Source organism: Cyanistes caeruleus, chromosome 14, assembly GCF_971803275.1.
Source record: "Cyanistes caeruleus chromosome 14, bCyaCae1.hap1.1, whole genome shotgun sequence".
NCBI lineage: Eukaryota > Metazoa > Chordata > Aves > Passeriformes > Paridae > Cyanistes > Cyanistes caeruleus.
Genome location: NC_141714.1, coordinates 5,172,218 through 5,182,930, shown reverse-complemented (window position 1 = coordinate 5,182,930; position 10,713 = coordinate 5,172,218). Strand labels below are relative to the sequence as shown.

Below are 10,713 nucleotides of genomic sequence, written 5' to 3'. Positions count from 1 at the left end.
AATTAGCCTGATCAATACCTGCCTCCATCACCGTGAGGGAAGCTATTAGCGGTGTGGATATTTTAGCCTGGGCACACAAAGCCAAAATAAATTACTATGGTGAAAAGTAAGTTAAGCATCCTGTAACTTCAGGCTTTCCTGAAAAATAGTCTGAAAGGGAAGGTACCATTAACACAAAAGCAGGAAATACTTACCACTGATGCAAGAATGCATCACAGCAAAACAAATTCTTTCTTTCCTGCAGTGCTAGTACAGAGGGGCTATTAAAATATGATCCCCTGATGAGACAAGTGCAATGCATGTTTCACTGCTTCCAGGCCATGCAGCTTTGTGCCAAAATACCACAGTGCATTAGTCCAAAATGGATTTATTAAGCATTGCATATCTTAGAGAAAGTCTTTTAAATACCAGACCTACAAAATCTGTATAATCAGAATGCTAGATAGAGACACTTAAGGCTTTATACTCCTGAGGTTTCTCCCCTGAGTATCAAAGATCAAATCTGTTCTCCAAAAGACAGCTGAGGATTTCTGGAGTTTAATGCTTCCTGATCTTATTGATTAGTATGCAAACACAGCAGTGACTACCAGCACATCACTACAAGTACCTGTCCTGAAAAAAGGCACTCCTCTGCAACACACTCAGTAGAAATATTCTGTTTACAGGCACTATTACTTTTTTAAACTGCGAGGCCTGATGGACCACCCAACTTTAAATTCAGGGAAAATGACCAACCCTATTAAATTCATAAGATCAAATGCTTATTTGAGTTATTCCATCTTGTACAACAGAGGGTTTTGGCGTGAGAAACTCGGGTCAGCAGGGTCATATCTTTCTGTCAGATACCAGATCGGTCATGAAAAATTATGCACATGTTTGCAAGGGTAGAATTTTTTGGATTTGGTGTAATGTGAGACTTCATTCTAAAAGATATTTGAGTGTAAGGAAGCCATCATATCGTGAAGTGTCATACTGCAGAGAGGTGAATCATTAAAGATGTCTGCAAAGAACTGTAAGACCCAAAATTCACATCACAATCGTACTAAACTGCACATTCCACCAAATATATGTGTTCTAATTAGAGTACACAGGTCTTCACAAAAAGAAAAGCACTGGAGAACAACCTTTCTCAAAGATTTTAAATGTGTAATAAATAAACGTAAACTCCAAGAAACACAACCACCACTACAGAGGGGGTTTAAAAAAAAAAGAAAAGAAAAATAACCTTGGAAATCAGAAACCTGACTCTAACTATTCCCAACTTTCAGAAACATGTTTTCAAGTGTATTGCTACGTGATACCTGAGGAATAACAACTCTAAAACCTTTTGAAACTCACAGCTCTCAGGTGGTGGCCATGCACACAAAACAAGCAGCTACCCAAGAGACAGCAGGCACATTCAAGAGCATCCAGCATGCTGACCCTACTGGGATTTATAAAAATAACAGCACTAGTTTAAATGGCTACTTTGGACTTGAACAAGAGAGATGGAGGCCTGTCAGGATGAAACTGTACCCACTTGCATGGGTCCTGTAAATACTGTGGCTATCTCTGCTCAGAAATCCCAGAATACTGACCTCAGCCTTCATGTTACAAAATCCTCAGGTGCTCTACTCCTGACATTGAACGCCTGACCTCTCTTTATAATGATTCTTTGCTGCACTCATATAGTGCATGAAGACTAATCCATCTTCCAAGAAATGGTTTGTCCCCTGCTGTTAACCAAGTTGCAAAAGATTATTGTTGGTTTGTGGCAGGTAAGTAAACAATTCATACATCGTGTAAACCATTCATGTGTCTATTGTCAGCTCATCCTTCAGGTCACATGTAAAAATCCTTACAAATGGGAGGAAAGGGCTTCACACAGTGTGAAAGGCAATACCAGCACAATCATTTCAACCTTCTGGAGAGTGATGAGGGTGGCTGGAGTTTCACTTGTGCGCTTCATGCACTGAAGCACTGCATTGGCCAAATCATACAGGCGAGCACCCGAACTCCTGCAGATAACGATGGCAAGAGCAGCACTGGAAGAAGCCAGGACACCCTGGGTAAGCAACAGGCAGGGAGATTGTCCCTCCAGAGCCTTGCATCCACTTTTGTTGCATGCAGTAAAAGCCATCCTCAGTCCACTGAACAGCTCCTCTACAAACCATGAACTGGAAATTTTGACCAAGAAAAAAAATCTGGCACATAGTGAAAGCTTCTCTTAAAAGCTCCAGTTCTGTACTCCCCACAAGCTCTTGGCTACAAATTAATTTCAGAGTCTCTGGCATATGCCAAGCCTTCCACCCCAGGGTTCTCTGAACTTGTTCTCCAGGCTGCCTAACAGAGCAGCTCCCAATATTATCCCAATCACTCTTCAGTTTTTCTTATCAGTCCCTACCAATAACCAGCTACTGAGCACCTACCATGACCCCATGGACGTCTGGAGTTCAGAACCACTGGATTGAGAGTGAGGGGTTTTCAGCCAGAAGAGAGGTGCAATAGCAAATTCCTGAGCATGGAGTTTGGGAAGCAACAGTACTGAGCCTTAATACCCACCTTGCTCAGAAACTACCTCCCAGCCAAACTAATAAAAGGAGCAACTAAAGTGTTTACAATTTTGAACACTCACACACACATTAGCCTGGTGAGCCATCAATCCTGAGGTTTATTTCTATTGGGAAAACTTCAGAAGTTCAAAAAAGGCATTAGCATCCAAGCAAGCCACACTGCCAGGCTGCAGCACCTCACTGGGAAACATCATAGGACCAGTCTGCAGTGTTTACCCAAGGAGATGCGTGGGGATTAGAATGGGAGTTCACTGCAGGAAAAAGCTAGGCACATCAGAGACTAAATATCCTTTCAAACACCCTATTTGCAAGGAAAAAACCTACTCTTTTGACCTGGCTTACTTAAAAGCAGATATTACTGATCATGAATATTTAAGATATCAGCATCATATTGTGGTTTTTGTGAGGTTTGTTTTGTTTTGTTTATAATCAGTATTTATGTTGTGCTTGAAAACATTCTATTGTATTTAGACATTAGAAATCCCACAGCCCTTGTATCTGTGATTTAGAAATTGAAGTATTTGCACTGTGACTAAGGTCTGCAGAATTCAATGAATGTGTTGGCAAAGACTCAAAAGAGCATGTTTGGACAGCCTGGGGATTATAAGGTCCCCCACAGCTGCCTTTTACAAACTAGCTGGTTTCACCTTTATCAAGGCTTCCTACCTGAACTACTTTTGAGAGGTCAACCTTGATTTCTCTGAAATTTTCAGATGTGTTTGAGAAATTGAACATTAAAATAGGAGCACAGGAATGGATCATCAGACAATAATTTTGTATCTACTGAATGTCCTCTGTAGTCAGAGACATCTGGGCCAAACCCTATGGCCAAAATCAGTTCTGGTATCTACAAGTACAAATCAACCTATTCAAAATGAAGCTCTCAAAAAAGACAAATTATCATTGAGAAATGGGGGGCCATGGCTCTGATTAGTGCTGCTTCTTTCTTATTCAGTAACAAAAGAAAGGTAGCAGGTATGAATAAAAAAACCAGAAAGGTGCCAAAGAGAAAACAAGCTGTACCAAAGTCACCACCTGGCTATTGAAAGACAAATTCTCCTGAGATTCAAATGCAGCAAGAATGATTAAACATGGATACAGAGCCCAAACTACAGGAAGCACATCCTCTGTTTCTTGGTGCAGGCAAAGAGGATCTTAGAAGTATTTTAGGAAGGTGAGTGCTGGTAATAGCTTTACTGTAGGACAACTAGGTTAAATTGAGCTGGGATAAAAAGGAGTGAGACTGAATTATTTAAGCTTCCTTTCTGGCCATATGTGCTGTGAACAGCTGATAAGTCGTAGGAAGAACATGCTACTTTTAGATCTCTTGACTTTCCTGCGCCAGGGTCCTTGTCTCTCTGCTGAGCAAACAGGGAGCTAATGCCTATTGCTACTGGGAAGCTGGGAAACATGGGTTCTCCTCTACCTCTGGTGCTGGCTGATGAGTTATTTTGGGCTAACCAAGTTCATAACCCATTCTTTAAAATGACCCCAAGATTCCATACATATTTGGGAGGTGCTTTGAAAAATACCAATGCAGCTTAGTCCCCATCAGCTTCCGCCTGCAACAACGAAGACTCCAAAAAACAGGATGATCTGAATAGGCAGCCATGATGAGCAAGCTCTGTGTTCAACTGGGATACACAAATGCCAGAGAAATCTTGTGAGGAGAGGTCTTAAAGAAGCACTGTACTAGTTAATGTCAAATGAGGAACTCGTGTGCCATCAGCTTCAGCCCCAGAAATCCAGAGGAGCACCCAGCTCCCAGTGGCACAGGGAGACAAACCAAAGTCATTTGGCACCTTTTGGCACCCTCCCCACCTCATCTTCCTTCTGAGGATTTTATTTGTAATTAAATTCTTCCTTATCATTATTTTGTGAAATCAAAAATTTCACAAAACTTTATAGCAAAGTTCAATTTTTTATTTATATCTGTTTTAGTTTATACTATGTAGTTTTGGAAGAATTCTGAAAGGATGCTACCCCATACATTTGCCAGAATTTGACAGATATTGTTTCTGTTCAGAAGTCCACAGGAAGTAACACAGAACAAACCTGTCAAGCCCACACTGGAACCAGCAGATTCACACCTCCAACTTCCTGTTCCACCTTTAGAGACCATATTTCTGATATGCAGCCAAAGGACAATCCCCACCTTTCCTTTGCCTTGCTGTTGCCTGCCCTGCTGCTCCCAGATGCAGCATCCCTTTCCTGGGGCTGTGGAAGCAGTGAGCCTTCTCTTCCCACAAAACTGCATTGGGAACCTGCATGCTGGGGGTGTCCCTCTGTGTCTCAGCTGCAGCGTGAGCTTATCCATGCTTTGGGCAGCACCTGATGGAGTCAGAGCACAGAAAAAGTTATTTAAACCTGCAAGGTCCAAAATCCCCAGCTGAGAAAGTGAGAGAGGAGTGAGATATCACAACTGACACACCACAGCAGAGAGGGGAGACCTGCTCATGCTGGGCTGAAGAGGAGGTTTCTCATAGAGCAGCTGTCAAAACCTTGTTCTGAAATGGCTCAGCAAGCTTCATCTCAGCCTTGTCCTAGGCTGGACAGCTGGGGACAGCTCTGCACACTCTTCAGTTTCCCCAAGAGCTCCTGTGCCCCCAGGGATCCTCCTGGAATACAGGGAGGTTACACCATCCCCTTCTGCACCCATGGTACCTTGTGGGGCCCCTGTCCACCCTTGTTCTCCCTTTCACACTCTTTTCACCAGTGGGGAACAGAGAGAGGTGGGGGAAACACTGCAGAGGAGCCCAGTGGTCAGTGCACTGCTGCAGAACGTGGTGTCCCGAGCTCTCTGCTCCTGTCCTGCCTCTGTCCTGTCCTGTCCTGTCTCTGCTCCCCTGTCCTGGGCTGCTGGGGTGCCACAGCTGCTCCAGCCTTGGCTGAGGGGTCAGTTCAGCACCTTCCAGCTGGCCAGAGCAGCACTCTGTCCCAGCCCCTTTGCTGGACACTCACTGGTGAGTTGTGCTTGCTCAGCCTGAACACATTAACCCAGGAGCACTAAAAAGGTTTATCTGAAACGGGGCTAAAAAGAAAATTACAAAGGAGCTTTGGCAGAAGGGTGAAACCTATCATTAATTTTAGTAGTGAATGATCTAAAATATATAAACACATTGTCCTTTTATAGCAGGACTGGGTTTCTCTACTGCTGCCTTAAAAATGTCATGCTAGCTCCACCTAGCACACGGAATGCTTGTACTAGCACTGGGGAATTATTCAGGATTAAGCATGGCTACCTTAGTTCAGTTTGATCAACTGGTTATTTTTCACAATTCAGACTAATGCTTCCATTTAGTTCTTTTCACCATCTCCCACAGGAAAAATATGGGCTTCAGCTAATCTCTCAAGGGTACATTTACAAAGAATGCAAAAGATTTTACAAATAAATGAGGGGGAAGGCAACACTTTGCTATGCATCACATATATTTTAAAAGTCCATTAGAGTCATCCAGATTTATCAAGCTACCAGAACTCGGATGGGTATTTAATACAAGTAAAGGTTTATATGTTGATGGAGAAATCAAAATGACTGATCCAAAACTGCCTGGGCAATAAAGATGTTCAGGCCACCCCTTGCAACGACTCATACCTTCCAAGCCCTGCTGGTCCCAGCTGGAGCAGCATTATCTCATTCAAAGTTTCTGCTCAGTCACTAAGCAGTACAACCACTAAAACAGGATTTCTGGAATATTAATTCCAAAGGAAGTCAATCAAACATAATGCTACTATTACATTCCACCTAATTTTTTGTGATTGGCTCTCCACTAAATTTAACAAAAGTAATTGGCAATCAGCAAGCAATATTTAGAAAATAGGAAGGTTTTGGAGAAAGGACAATCACTGAAGTAAGACATGCACTTCCCTACAGAAACCCAGAAGGGATTACTGTGCCATCTGATGTGACAACTTCCCTTCTGAACCATGTGAGTAACCAAAAAATAAATCATTCAGGGGATATTTTCCAGTGTTTGGGTCACAAGTTTAATGAGAAATTTTACTGCCATTCAAATGGCTGGTCCTATGGGCCAGACTGTGCTGGCAGGGGCATATTCTTTTTTAGCTTCTCCCTGAAGTCAGAAAAGGCTGGGAGGATTTTAAGGGGTCGCTTCAAGTTTAGGGTTCACCCCTTCAATAGAATTAGGACTGTGTCATTCAAGTGATTTGTAGGTCAAGTCCATGGGCATTGTCATCAGAGGATCATTACACTTTTTCTGCACTGAGTGACAAACACACTCTCAGCTCTGGCACTTCAGATGGGACTGGAATGGCCTTTTCCAAGAGAGAGCAGGGGCAGTCACAGAACATCCCGAGTGTCTCCAAACCCACACTACCCACCTGGACAGTTCTGGGTTCAAACACTTCTGGTTAGGGGCCACTCTGAGCTTCTAGGAACACATAATTTGTTGAGAAACCCATAGGCAAAGGGAGAATGATGGGCACAAGTTACTTGGGTTTGTAAAAAAGAAGACCTAAAGGCAGATTGCCTTTTACAATTACACAGTCAGAAGGAGACTGCACAGCAACAAAGACATGGCAGAAACACAACAAAAGCCATCACACATCCTCAGTATAGTGTATTATCCACAGGAAGTAGGCTCCTCTGTATATACACTGGCAATCAGACTTGTAATACTTTCATTTTCAAAGAAAACTAACAAAATAGAAAAACATTTTGAAGACTAGGCTTTCTGCAGAGATAAGAATAAGAGCTGATATAGACCTTAGTCACAGCACTGAGTAACAGCAAAAAGAGTCAGGGAAACACAGAGCAGATCCACCCATGGGGATTCAAAAGGTGAGTCCATGCCTGAAAGCTGCACTACCTCTCCTAGGTGGGAATCCTGCTGCTGTTTTACAAATGCACCATCCCTGCTGCACACACTGGGGCAGCCTGAGCCCATCTGCCTGGGTGGCTTTGGGCCCACACCAAGACACGTGCCAGAGCCACCAGGGCACGAGATGGTGAGTGACTGTGAGCAGATGGGGAGTGTGTGTAATGAAATGAGTGCCAGCTCCTTGGCAGGAGGCTGCTGGGCTGATGGGGTGATGCCATGTCGATGGCAGATGCTGCTAGCACCTGTTGATGGGTACAGCACTCTCCTTTTAAAAGCAGTCAGCCATGGGAGGCAGGGAAGCATGGACCTTGTGGGCACTGGGGACAGGAACAGATAATTGCTTTCCAGGTGCCAGTAGGCAGTAAACAAAGGAAAATGTGTGCTGCAAGGCAGGACACAAAGGAATTTGCATCAAACAACAGCTCTGATCTTCAAGGAAAAGAAGTATCAGTCTGCAGCTGTAGGACCCAGAGCAATGGACCTTCATTGCTTCCTGTAGAGCAGCAGCAGAGCAGAAAACATAAACCCAGTAAAGTTTCAAAGGGAGCCGGGTTTAGCACAGAGAGCAGACTAGTAAGATTCATTCAAAGAATTTTAGCTCTTCCTTTTCCACATCACATTCTTGAATATACCCTCTGCTCACTCTGCTTTAGAAACTCATTCTTTACTAAATTGCATTAAAGGAATTTTATTTTTCCTAGACTGGTTCATTCAAATGGGGTACTGAAAAAGGTATTGAGGCAAAAAGGGAACTGTGGCTTCCAGACAAAATAGCTTTCCTCTCCAGAGGCAGTGCCAAAAAAAAGCTACATACCTGGCCTGTGGCTGCAAAGAACCCTTGCACCAAACAAGAGATGCAGCTGGTCAGTTTACTTTGTATGTTAGGGCAGTCAGGACTCAGTTTGCACAGAACAAAATAAAGCTTGTACAAATTTGTGTTAGGTTGCCCTCACTGTGCACCTCATTCCCCTGCTTCTTGCTGCATTCATATTAATATACTCTTCCTCCACTGCCAACTTCTTTTTAAATACCCACTTGGAGCTCTGTGATAAGGGGTGTTTTCATTACAGATTCTCAATTATCCTTAAATTACTAAAACATCCAGATTTCAAATAAGCACTTTTTTCTTTTCCTCCAAGATTCTATCATATAGTGCCCCAGTTAATTATTGTCCTCTGACTGAGTTTCAAAATTCAACTTGTTTGATGCCACAAAAGCATAAATCCCAAGAAAAAAAAAATTCTCTGGAAATGCAGTCCTCTGCTTCTTTTATTTTAAATTGGGTTTGTGCCGTCAATGTAATCATCCTGTGGAAAAAAAAAAAAAAAATTAAATTCCAGCCTTTGGGGAGAGACTGAACAGAAAAACTTTTAATATGCAAAGTTCAAAAAGGAAGGAGCACCTCTGGCTGGCCCTAACAATAGCTTTTGTCAGTCCCCCAGGCTCCAGCAGCACAAGTCAGCCAGCTGGCTGCATAATTTAACATATAATATCTTATGCATCTTGATCTTATCAGAACACTTTACAGAGGCTAATGGAAATGGTAGAATAGACTTTGGAGACCTTCTACAGCACTTGCTTTAAACTGCCTGGGTTTACACAGCATCCAGTCAATTACCTAATCCCATCTACAGACATCTACTGTCAAAAGCAGCACAAAGTAAAAGGCATTTAATAAAAGCATGGATGGAATGGAGATCAGCTGACCATGAACAGCACATGACTGTTCAGTCATTCATACAGTGATTTGTTTAATACCCTCAGAGTTCATATTGCAGGACTCCTTTTTTTCCAAGGCTTGCTCCTTCTTCTAGCTTTCTTCTAAGGCTTGCTATTGTAAAGATGACAGCACATTTTACTAGCAAATAACTGTGAAATACATTCTATTCTATTCACTCTACTTCAAAAGTTTACTAAAGAAAAAGTTCATGTATTTTGCCATAGCTAACAAAGAACAGAAAAGTGCCATTTGTTTGTCTTTGGCTTTTATCTGTTAAAGCCAGACAGAAAGAAGTGAAGACACTGAAAATAAAGCATTCATACTGCATACAAGCAGTGCTGGAATTACATCTTTTCATGGCTGCTTTTTTGACTCAAGCAGCAGTCTGGCAGGGCAGACATCATGCCCAGAAAGTTGTTTTTCCCAGGGTGAGAACAAGCCCTTACACTCTAGCTGTTCTGACCTTGCAGCTTTCCCACACACACGGAAGTTGACTGCATGATTTGTAGAACATCTCAAGTTAGATTTCTTTTTTTCCCCCACCCAAAGTTAATCCCTGTAAGAAAAATAGATCAGTGTGAATCAGCTGAAACTAGGAAAACAGAGAAAACAGGTCTGTTGCTAAGCACAATAACTTCAAGAAAACTGCACTCATTGTAACACCGTAATTATCACCACAGCTGTGCAGAAGATAATTATTTCCGCTAAGATGTGGCAACCTTTTGCAAAGATAAGACAGATACTTCCACTTTCAATCACCCAATGCAATATCTGCATTTATATCAAGATATTAGACAGGGGACAGGTAAAAATAACTTGGTTAACTCTGTGCATTCTTTTTATATGACTTATGTCCTTTACTGCATCTTGGCTTCCATATATGCCATAAATCAGCAAAAGGAGAGAGCAATAAAAATAGAGGGACACAGAAAAGATGAAGAACTAATATTCAAATCCTCCCACAGAAGGCTCACAAACCTCCAAGGAAATGTGGGCAGATTTTTGTTGGGAGGAGGAGAATGAGAACATGAAAAATATCAGCCAACCAAGATCATGGAAAAAACCAAAAACATACATACATATGGATGGCCCTGGGAAACTGGCAGGGACCTCTCTGCAGGAGTAGTGTCTGGGGAAAAAGATGTCTCAGGGCTTTTAAGTCAGACCATCCAGCCATGAGGTACCACAGCCTGTCAACATCCAAGGCTAGCACAATGATTATAAAAGGGAAACAGGAACTAGGACACACTGATAAAAGCACTAAAATCGCCTTGAAAACACAAGAGCTAGGAGATTAGCAAGCTAAACAATACTTTTTCCTCCACGCTGTCATGGTTGATTGTTTAAAGCCTGTCAAAAGCTCCTCTGGGAAACCCTTCATAGATATACTGAGAGCAGTGGGAGAGTAAGGAATCAGTCAATATTTAATAACTTTATTACTCAGACAGTACCGTATGCAATTAATTGAAAATTACAACGGCATTTGGGGGAAAAGTGCTTTCCTCTTGCAATAACAACCAAGTAGTTTGCAGTATTTTGAAAGGATTTTTTCTTTTTAATATTTGAAAGAGGCACACACCTCTGCTAAAGCTGTAGCAGA

General features: G+C 42.3%; 1 long non-coding RNA gene across 1 annotated transcript; it reads right to left on the bottom strand.

Moving 5' to 3' along the window:
- Window positions 1-7,112: 7,112 nt before the first annotated feature.
- On the bottom strand, window positions 7,113-10,315 carry LOC147650521 (uncharacterized). The gene is made up of 3 exons (XR_015276491.1): window positions 10,193-10,315; window positions 9,577-9,669; window positions 7,113-8,700 (listed from the first exon to the last, which is right to left on the bottom strand). It is a non-coding gene; the product is annotated as an uncharacterized LOC147650521 (long non-coding RNA).
- Window positions 10,316-10,713: the final 398 nt, after the last annotated feature.